General features: G+C 40.2%; 2 protein-coding genes across 2 annotated transcripts in view; one reads left to right on the forward strand and one right to left on the reverse strand.

Moving 5' to 3' along the window:
• Positions 1 to 12,066, forward strand: part of LOC134670107 (essential MCU regulator, mitochondrial) — a 117,484-nt gene that overhangs the window by 21,127 nt on the left and 84,291 nt on the right. The window lies entirely within an intron of this gene.
• The window catches only part of LOC134670111 (huntingtin-interacting protein 1), a 48,384-nt gene that overhangs the window by 19,791 nt on the left and 16,527 nt on the right, over positions 1 to 12,066 (reverse strand). The window lies entirely within an intron of this gene.

The following is a 12,066-nucleotide window of genomic DNA, read 5'->3' on the forward strand; positions in this document are numbered from 1 at the left end:
AATAGGTATTTTAGTTATCAACTGTATACAAAATGACGGAGCGGAAGTTCCCAGCATTAGGGAATTTGCAGTTATTATATAGGCGATATGAAAAAGCAGAGGAGTGGCGGGGCGTACATAAAGCTCCATCCAACCGGCGTGACTAATTTTAAGGCTTTTGAGTAATTTTGCCAGAGAGCCCAGTTGGCTCCGGCTTGCCTAGTTATACACGGTGTAACATGAGGAAACCGAATAATTTTAACCACGCATTTCTGAGGTCAAAAGAAGTAAAAAATGTAATATGAGTTAAGGTGAATTCCGCCAAAAAAATTTTTTTTTTGTTTTGTTTTTTTCACGTTTTTGAATGTATTTGTACTTAATAAATAAATGTTATTGGTAAACTTGTCACTTAAAATTGATTTTTACATTTTTTTTTTCCTAAAACCCACTTTTTGCAAAGTGTTACTTGTCACTTTTTGACATCTATCGATAAGGATATTTAGACTACGTCCCATAGCAGCAACATCACCATCAAAAAGGCCTTTTACATTATGTAACAATAAAAACTTGTTTATTTTTTAATTAATAATATCTCTGAAACTAGGCGAATTTCAAAAAAGTTTATAGGACATTTTTGTCTCTAAATATGATCAGGAATACGCTGTTAAAATTATTCGGTTTACTCGTGTTACACCGTGTATATTTGACACGCCTCTAAATTGACAGATTCATAAATATGTACCATGTACCCAATCCTGTGAATTAATTTATATGAACTTGAACAATACTATGTCAAACAGCGCGTCCGTTTTTAAGTGTACAGTCGACGTCAAAGAAATGTCTACACTTTTTGCCTTATTACAAAGGAGTAAGGTGCAAAAGTGTAAACAAATTTTTGACGTCGACTCTGAGTGTACGCCCCTAGTACACACACTTCACTTCACTTATACATTATATTAAGATCAATTGTTATTAAATTTAAATCACCGTTACTTGCAGCTCCATTTCGCACATACTCTTACGTTCGTCTCGTTGTCTCAGCATATGTTATCGTCGTCATCAGCGAAATGACCCTAATGAGCGGGTAATGACTCGCGACAGTTATCGCGCGTGACGACATCATCACACTTTATCGTTAGCGAACAGCACTCATTGTCAACACTGACAATATACAAAAGCTAACTGTATCCTAATTACTACTGTGCACGTTAAAACAGAACAAAACAAAAAGATTTATAGGCAGAAACTTTTTGCTTATCTACACAAAGCTTAAAACGTTCAATATAAGTAATCTGCTGTAAACAACGAAATGTCGTGTCGTACCAGACCATCACTGAAGACAGCTACTACCACAGCTACTTAAGCATAGGTGCCATAAGTAAAGTAAAATTCGCCACGTAGGTAACCATAGTGATTTAAGCTCAAAGCTGAATCAAAACCACTAAAAGTGATAAACCTGATAAAATTGATTTGCGCCGTTATACGCACTCGATAACTACGATAAGGTGCAGATGCCCCCCAATTCACACGTGTTTGTCTATCGTTAGGTTTATACTGTACTGAAGTTTCGTTGATAACAGCATAACCGCCAAATTGTAGTTTTATATGGTGCTTGACCTATGATTCCTGTGAACTTATGAAGCAAAGCAAAATACTGTTAAACTTATATTAACACGCTAAATTCAGTAAGATAGAAAAAGCTCTTGACGAACGCGCGGTCTGCGAATCTAACTAAATCTTTTCGCGGTGGAGCAGCAACGCAAAGGGAAGGTGTCCATAGGTCTTTTTCGGTGACGACGAGAAATGTTTAACTATTTTATTGTAATTTAGTTAAGAACGATAAGATATATTAAGCATACCTATTTACAGTAACGACCGTTACTCACGTAAAAGCTCGAGTTGTCGCACTTCTTACGCCCAATCCAACTTTTTGTTATTACAGCCCCAAAAAACTACAAAGCAATTCACTGAGCTCTCTCTTTGTGTACAGAGATATTTTTTGTTTGCTTTAGCCTCGCACGTAAATCGCACGTCACTGAATGTCTGAAGACCGTTTCTGAAAAGGCGACACGCCGTCGCGTTACGAAGTTCCTTTGAATGTAAAGCGAAGAAATTTTGCTCCTGTAAACACGGGAAATGGCAAACTCAGTGTATGTATGTACCTACTAACACTGTACATTACTGTACAATACAAGTCAAGTTAGGCATGTGTTTCGGTTCGATGTTCAATATAGTTCAAAATACCAAAATGACTCTCGCTTTCTCTCAGCTCTCCATAACATAACGCTTGATGGTTTTACAACATTGGATTAGTATCACTTGTAATTTCTTAATCTCAATCGAAGTCATTAAAACTTGCAATTAGGGAAATTTTTACAGGTCATTGTGGGGTGGCATCTATATTTAACGTTTCTAAGTTCGTCCATTGCGGGCGGTGCAACGTGCATCCCGCCCTCCAAGAATAACCATGAACCGCAGTGTACTTTACCTACTACTACTTGGAAATGATAAAAGAAAAATCTAAGTTTCAATAACTGGAATACCTGTAAAAACAAATGCATATACACAATTCCCAGTTTCCGTGATGTTCTAAGTAGGCAATGCATCTAACAACCGTCTCAGCCGAAAGTTTAGAGAATATACAACCTATATACAACCTTACTGATATTACAATAAGGTAAGAAGTTGAACAACACTTTTTTTAATGTTTATATTTGTTGAATTTAAAACAGCACGCGTGGGTTTAACAAAATTAGACTCAACTAAAAATGTAAAGGGCGTTGACACGCTTTCTGAATGAGACGAGTGATGATTTAGAACACGATTGCACGAATGCACGTCTGTGCCATCCTTATATAAGCAAAGCCTTGAAAGTCTTGATGCGTTAAGATTACTGAAATATTTAAAAGTAAGTATATGTTACTTCTTGTACTTCAGATAATTCATACTTACACCAACTAAATTTTATACACTTACTAAAGGTGATCCGAAGCTGTCGGGTTTATTATTGTATCTAAAATGTGCATCTTCTTAGCACTACAAGACTACAACACAGCGAAGTACCTATATTATCATCGGTTAACGGTTACCTATCTAATATTAACACGCTCTTGGTAATCGCTTTTATTCTGCTTGAAATAATAGCAAAATCCAATGTGATGAAGTTGACTTTGAGTCCAAATAGAAGATTTTGTCGTACGAAAGCAAACAAGCAAAGCAGTCTATACTGAGTAGGTATACAGTGTACTACCAAATACGAAATCGTAGAAACGAGTTATTTGTTTACGTGACCCAGTCACCTCAAAATACTATTGTTTCGATAGCTTTTATTAAAGGTAACGACTGTCGATTGTCTAAAGGCAAGCATAATGGATTGAAGATCGAAGTATGAACTTTGTAAACTCTGTTTGAACAGCCGGTAAACTAAGCGATATTAAACTTTCGTGAGACATATTTTAAATTGTTTATACGACAACGGTTTCACTCACTTGATTTTTTTTTTTTTAATAGCGACTAAAAATTCAAGTGAGTGAAACCGTTGTCGTATAAACAATTTAAGCCGGTAAACTGTTTGACGAATTGATAATACATTTGTTTTACGGAAGAAGGCCACAGATCTTTAGTTTTCTTAAAATTTGGTTACTAAACTGTTCTCTATATCAAATCAAGCTATTTAAAGGGGCCCACTGATTAACAGTCCGCCGGACGGCATCGGCCTGTCAGTTGTTCGGAACTGTCAAATTATATAAGTGCAAATTTCAAGCGATATTTTTAACTCTCCCATTATTCTTCTCTTGTTTTCTTTGGACGTGAGGATTACTTTCTTGCACATGAACGGGATTTGCAATAAGTCTTATGTATGTACTTACCAGCTGATGGAAGCGCTTGTCAGTCGGGTTGGCCATGACTATATTAGTGCTCGGCAGGCGGCATGCATTAGTTAAAGTGCGGGATGTGGCGCTGAAAAGAGACGCGCCACACCAGTTTAGTACTGTTAGTGGGAAAAGATGGCTCTTCAGGCAAATGATACATTTTAAGTAGCAATCGTTTTACACACTCGCTCTTTTTTTAATGAGCGGCGTATCGTCTAGCTTAGCGAGATTTACTGAAAGGATTTATTTACCATACATTATTTAAGGATTACCAGTGAAGGATTAATTACACTCTGTCGTGTCGCGCCCTGTTTTAAACCGCTAAAGTTGTATCTTTTGCATGAAAACGACACTAATGAAGACGAAGAGTAACACAAATAGCGTAATACATTCAAATCAGTAAATTATCAATCATTATATTGTCAAAATACCACTAGAAGAGCTTTATATTTAGGTACTGTTTCTGAATTAATTTGTAGTCATGATTTAATTGTATGCGCTTTTCGAATATCTAATACCTATAATTAGGCACGTAAGAAGGCATGAGTAGTATTGTCACTTAAATCATGATAGGGACAGACAAGACATTAAATATTATTAAAGTATTATAGATAGGTAAAATGAGTGGATTTTAGTGAAACAGGAACTCATGCCTGACAATTTCTCAACATTGCCTACCATGGCAAACATTGCCTCTCTCCCATTATTACAATATAATTTATATACAACTTTGTGGTAGATCGTGTCTGTCGCTTTTTTGGAGCCAGGCAATGTTAGGCATGTTAGGCAAAGTTGAGGGAGTATACGGTACATTAGAAGTCCAAATCGTAACTGTCAAACTTATTGCTCGAACAATAATGCTTGTATTAAGTTAAAATGAAGTATGAAATGGAAATGCTGCAGTGCAGTCATATGGCACTCATGTTATTAATATAAACTGTGTTATACGAACAGAATTAGAGATATGTACAGTAAGTTGCAGAGATAACTGAACCTCCCCCCTCCCTGAATATAAAATGTGTTTGCAGGGGGTTAACTATCTCTGCAGCTGACTGTACACTGGCGTTCAAAATTGCATATATTGCGTTTCAACCGTAATATTAAAGCGTAATGCTTTACAATCTTTACATCGTCGACATCTATCAATGCACTTTTGAACGCCACTGTACATTCTACAGTTAGCTTAAAGGTTTTGTTTTCCAGCTTTAAAATTGTATTTCAATGCTACTGAAATGATTAAGTTTTTAGATGTAGGCATGTAGGTACATACTTGCTTACGACGCTTACGTATTCTTGATTTCAAGCATAAAATTCGTTTATTACCTGTAACAAAATAAGTAAAATTAGTTCATTCAGTATAATTTCTAGAAATAACATTTATTAGGCGCTCCATGGAAAGACCGCAAATTTTGATAACTATGAAATCCTTGGGGGTACTTTGATACAAATTCTGAACGCATTCTTGCAAATTCCGTTTATTGTTTGGTATTAAAGGTTTCACTTAGAAAGCAGTTCAAAAGACACATCATCATCATCATGATCATCTCAGCCATAAGACGTCCACTGCTGAACATAGGCCTCCCCCTTGGACCTCCATTCGTACCGGTTGGAAGCCACCCGCATCCAGCGTCTTCCGGCGGCTTTAACAAGGTCGTCCGTCCATCTTGTGGGTGGACGTCCTACGCTGCGTTTACTAGTCCGTGGTCTCCACTCGAGCACTTTTCGACCCCATCGGCCATCTTCTCTGCGCGCAATGTGGCCTGCCCATTGCCACTTCAGCTTGCTAATCCGGTGAGCTATGTCGGTGACTTTAGTTCGTCTACAGATCTCCTCATTTCTGATTCGATCACGCAGAGAAACTCCGAGCATAGCCCTCTCCATAGCTCGTTGAGCGACTTTGAATTTTGAGATGAGGCCGATAGTGAAAGACCACGTTTCGGAGCCGTAAGTCATCGCTGGTAACACACATTGATTAAAGACTTTCGTCTTGAGGCACTGAGGTATGTCGGACGAAAAGACATTACGTAGTTTCCCGAACGCTGCCCAACCGAGTTGGATTCGGCGGTTGACCTCCTTCTCGAAGTTGGACCTACCTAATTGGACTACTTGTCCTAGGTAGATGTACGAGTCAACAACTTCGAGTACCGAGTTCCCAAAAGAGACTGGGATGGGCACAACATTGGCATTTGACATAAGTTTCGTCTTGTCCATGTTCATTTTCAAGCCCACCCGTTGTGAAACTCGGTTGAGGAAAGACACATCACCTTAACCTAATACTGTCTTCGTTGGCGGGCTAAACTGTAAGGCTTCAAGCACAACATAATCTCAGAATTAGTGCTGCTTCAGCGGCAATTAAAATCAGGTCAGCCAACATGACGCAAACGAAAAAAAAAACGACCGAAATTACATGAAACTTGACGCTATATGTGCTACTTAAGTAAGCGGACCAGCTTGTCTTGGTGTTGAAAAACAATGCTAAACAAAGCGAACAAATTAATTACGTTATAGTGCATTTAGATGTTAATAAATGCAGAGACAAATGAATGGGTTAGACTCATGGTCTAATAAAACATGGTCTTCTCTTCCCAGAGTGACACAGGCCTACGTCACAATAACATTGCCACTTTATTTCAACATAACATGTTACATGGGTACATTATACCTATGGTTAATAAGTTAAAATATTTCTTTATAATTTTATAATTTTCATTTATATGTATTTTATCTTAAATTTTACAATAACACGTCATTTTTAATTATTCGTTAGCAATATCTTCCGATTCATGAAAGAAATTTCAGACGTTCGGGTAAATCGGTTTATACTACTGGCAACACAGGATTACTACTGTCACGTTTGACAATTCGGGTCTAGATAACTTCATGCCCTGACCGTCATCCTTGTCGAACGCGTGTTAATTGTTATTTCCTTCTCGCTCAGTGTCAGCAGTTGCAGTGTTTTCCAAACTTTTCAAGTTTTCACGTCGTAAGCTTGGTAATTAATGTTTTGTTACGAAAATGGTTGGCTGTTCTATTCGGAAGTGTAAGAGTAGGAGTGAAAAGGGTATTTTTATTTTACTATTTTTCTACATGAATAACTTAAAATTAATGCCGTTAAAATAATTTTCACCGTTGATTAAAATTCTCCCACATTTTAAAGTTTGAGAACCTGTAAACAGCATGATGACGTAGGCCTGTGTCAGTTAGGTTATTCGCGAATCTCGGAAGAGAGTACCAGGCGGAGTATATTATTATACCATGGGTTAGACTGTTTTATATAATTACGGCTAAGTTTCTCGTCACGTTCGTTCATTTCGTATCGTTCAACTCCATTTACTTCACTACTTGTGTTGCTGGTGCGGAGTTAAACAAAGGTCAAAGCTACAAAACGTACAAAACCTCTCGTCTTTGTATACTTAATATGGATTCTGGCCAAATTTTCAGTCATCCTTTTGCATTATTTCCGAGATCGATGTTTTTCTGCTCTACAACACAACCGCGCTTTGAACCCACGATTTTAGACCACCACCAGCGAACGAAAATTTTCCGTTCACTGACCACCACACACTTATTTCGACGGATTGAAAGATTAAATAAGCATCGCGACTTTGTATAAAGATCGACAGTCTTTATAATTTTATAATCAGTAATAAATGTAAATAATATGATGTTCAAATGAATAATGTACATCGGGATAAATGGTCGAGTTCCGTTGATTCATGAATGAAATACACTTGTCAATATACTTGTCAACGATAACTATTAATGATTACTGGATACAGGCAATATCAGTTGTCACAACTGCCTGCCTGCTTACACAATAATAATAATAATAAGCCCGCAGGGCAGCTTGTGGCGAGCTGTTGGGGAGTAACGACCCCACGGACCCGAGTGCTCCCGAGAGTCGGTCAGGGTCTCCGTCTCCGGCGTGTCTTCGTCGGTCGGAGTGGACCCCAAGGGGACCCGCAGGACTCTCAGCTCTGGCTTGCCTTCATTGGCCGTCCAGAGAGGAGTCGTTAGAGCTATATGCTCCAGGGGTGGAAGTGAAAGATGCATAAGACGCGAGTTGGCACAGTGGCTGTTAACAGCCACTGGGTAGAAAGCGGCGCACACCTCTCGACACCCCTGAGCCGCTCACACCGATGTTGCTCCTGGTCGTCTTCGCGACGGCAGTTTCAGGGGCCCATCTAGTTAGCGGCAAGTCACCGCCTGCCTCGATAACTTGTGTAAACATTGTTATGGCAGGTGTCCGTACGTCTTTGTAATAACCCAGTCTCATAGTCCACCCAAACTTCAATCCATAGACCGGTATACTGTTCTCTTTTTCTACAATAGTCCCAATGCCTGCTGAGACCGGTTCATGGGTGTCTATTGTTGCACCTGTGAACGGGTTCCAGCAGGCGTTCTACATGACATAAAAACTCTCCAAGGGGCCTCTACGTGTTGGATCTGTGTCCCCACGCAAGCCTATAAAAAAAACCGGGATTTACAGGCCCGTGATTCCAAAAAAGGAGATACAAATAATAATAAAGCCCCCAGGGCAGCTTGTGGCGAGCTGAATGGGAAGTGACGTCCCTTGGGTCCCATACCTCCGAGAGTCGGTCAGGCCCCTCTCTCCAGCTTGCCTTCATTGGCCGGTTGGAGTGAACACTGAGCAGGGGCCGCAGGACTCTCACCTCTGGCTTGCCTTAACCGGCCGTCCAGAGTGGGGTGTCAGAGCTATATGCTCGCAGGGCGGAAGTGAAACATGCCTAAGACGCGAGTTGGCACAGTGGCTGCTTACAGCCACTGGGTAGAAAGCGGTGCACACCTCTCCACGCCCTGAGCCGCTCACGTGATGTTGTCCCCTTGTCGCTCCGTGCGAGCGGCCGTTTTCGGGGACCCATGTTGTGAGTTGGCGAGTCACCACCTGGCCCATTTTTTCATGTTTTTTAACATATGAGCAGGGCAGGTGCCATAGTCTCCTCCATAGTCCCAGTTACTAGCCCACTAACAACTCAACGCAATAGCCCGGTTTCTTTTTGTACCTTTTCTTGCAATAGTCCTACACTAACCGGGGCTTGTCCTTGGGTGCACTACTATAGTGCAAACAGGGATAATCGTCGGTTGGTGTCACATTAAATTTAGAGTAAATTGTCTTATTACATGGGGACTCTACGTGTTGGCTTCGGCCCCACGCACGCCTTCCAAATGCCCGGGACCCCATGGTCCCGAGAATTTGTAAAAGACAGACATAATAATAATAATAACCCCGCGGGGGCAGCTTGTGGCGAGCTGACGGTGAGTGGCGACACCGCGGACCCCTATTCCAGAGGGCACTTTCATCTGGCCCTCGCCTCTGTGCTTGCCTTGATTGGCCGGCCAGAGTGGAGTCGCAAGAGCGGGACCTATGCTCCAGGTTGGAAGTGTAAAATGTCATAACGCCGGCGGCCCTTGAACGGATTACCGGGATCTGGCTACCGCAGACTCACCTCTCGACAACCTCACAGCCGCTCCAAAGTGTTGCCCTGTTGTCGCACTGTGCGTGCGGCCATTGCGGGGCCCACTCAATGAGTTGGCGAGTCACCACCTGTCTTATACAATTTTGAGACTGATTGTCACGGCAGGTGTCCGCTAGTCTCTCCCATAGCCCATTATCCAGTCCATCCAACTTTCAAATCTATAATCCATGACCTTAGTTCCCATCGCAGCACAAAAGTGCTGCACTGCAATAGTCTTTGCACCTGGCGGGGACCATCTCCGGATGTATCACATTGTGCGTTCGGGGATGGTATCCGCCACGTGTATCCCTTGCTTTTAGATTAAAGTGTCTTAAAGGGCCTCTGCGCTGTTGGCTTCGGCCCCACGTACGCCTCCCAAAGGTCCGGGACCCCATGGTCCCGAGATATGGAAAAGACATACAAATAATAATAATAAATAGTAGTAAATTAGATAATGCAACTGCGTGGTTGTTTATCTTGTACCAGTTTGATTAAGAGCGCAGTGGAATGTGGAATAGAATGGAAACGGTAACATAACTTTACATATATAGACCGACCGCTTAAATGAGTCCTCGCCTACGCGGTAAGGGGGTGACGGGGTAGGACGACTAAGGGTGGCGGGGAAGGTGCGGGCGGCAGGCGTAAAGCGCCCCCGTACCGCACAGGCGAGGACTCACTTAAGCGGTCGGTCTATAAGTATATAATTTTCACCTCAGCAGCTCGAACAAGGGTACTTTGCTTCTTAAAAACAGTGAGCAAAATGCGATTTTCCTCACTGAGTCATTTTGTCTCACTCACTGAGTGAGACAAAATGACATTCAAGTGACCTTTATAGTCAAATGTAATTTCAACATGCGGGGTCTAATACAAGATCGATATACTTGGGTTCTATTATGTATCTCTGTCCCTCTAGGTATGTTCTCACTGCTTAGGGTGAAAAATTTTGTGTACTACACGAGATCAAAGTTATTTACATCTCGTGCGCTTTTGAATCCCTTACTGCGCTCAAGATTCTAAATTAGATTCACTCGCTACGCTCGTGAATCTATTAGAACTCCGAGTTGGCAACATGGCGCGCGGCTTGCCGTGCCCACGCGCAGCGGACGGGCTAAATCAGGAAACTGCACTTCAGGATTACGAGTCACGAGGGGCTAACAGAGTGAAACGAGTAAGAAAAGCAGTATATAATACAGTACGTAATAATAGTGGTGTAAACTGTAAACTAACGTTTTATAAGATTATGGCTTAGGTACCTTAATATTGAAATATTTTTAGGAGACGTTAGCTCAGGTACTCTACAATAGTTATTTGTTTTACAAGGGGGCAAAGTTGTTGTTTAACCGCTCGTGCTAATATTGATACCCGAGCAAGCGAAAGATTCCAAAATTGAACCACGAGCGTAGCGAGTGGTTCGAAAAATGGAATCTTGAGCGTTGCGAGGGTATCAAAGCACGAGGGTTAAACAAAATTTGCCCCCGAGTGAAACACAAAATTTTTCACTACACCAACCCGAAGCAAATATTAAATGTTAAATATCAAACAAAATCAAACCAAATCAAATTCAAATGAATGTTATTAAATATTTATCATCCAAAATCGTCATTTAAAAGTCAATTCTACCAGCAAACATAAGAAAACAACTCAAAATTTGCATTTGATTACTTTGCCTCACATGTGGATAAAATGCAACTTTGCTATTCGTTTTTGAAGTGCAAAGTAATTCTTTCCGAGCTGGTGTGGTGAAAAAGTCTAAACACCACTTTAGCGTCTCATAACGTAGAGGAAAATAACATAAATTATCATAAATTGTCAAGGATCAAAAACACACACAGACTTGGGTATTTGGGACGGATCCGAGTAAACACCCAACCAACGAAAAGGACTCTATTTATTTGCTTTTATTTGCGTATGTTATGCTATTTCTGAACAGGAAAATATATTTAGTCGAACTAAGATTCAAATTATTATAAGAATGTTAAATTATTTTACTTGTATTATGCCGTTGTTGATGATAAATATATTGGTATGGTATATTGTACTTACCAATTTTTTTTATAAAAAAATTATACATATAAACATATTCAGTAAAAAAACAAAACAGCAAACACCCTTACCTATTAAACTAAAAGAAACTATGTATTTAACCAAGATTTAAAGCACACGCGATTATTAAAAAAAAAACTATTTAACCAAGACGGGCTCAACATAATGCCCTGCGGAAACCTGCCGTAGAGGCTTTCATTTTCATTAGGTATTTAAACAAATTTACATTAATTGTAGCCTAATTGAATTGCGTTTGCATGTCTTCGAGTATGTCTATATGTAAATGTATGTATTCATTCACTCAAACTGTGGGTGATAGGCTAATGGCATCGTGCTTAAAATTAAACTTTAAAAAATTTAAAGCCTTGCTAAATATGTATAAACTTATCTTGTAGAAAATGTAGGGAGGTGTAATACCTCCCTACATTTTCTACAAGATAAGTTTATATTCAAGTTCATGTTCATATTCAGTTCAGTGTGCTTCTTACAATACAATATTTATGCTATTAATTATGTTAACATTTCAAGCCCACTCCGGCCACCTCCGCAGCTACTTAGCTAGCCCACACAATCCCCAAGGCGGGAAGGGGGACAATAGCGACGGATTTCACAAGGTGCCATTGTACATTGTGTCATATTCAATAGGCGGTAGGACCCAGATTAGCGTGTCGTTGTTCTTTCACAATACTACACGT

The sequence above is a fragment of the Cydia fagiglandana genome, chromosome 13, assembly GCF_963556715.1.
Source record: "Cydia fagiglandana chromosome 13, ilCydFagi1.1, whole genome shotgun sequence".
Lineage (NCBI taxonomy): Eukaryota > Metazoa > Arthropoda > Insecta > Lepidoptera > Tortricidae > Cydia > Cydia fagiglandana.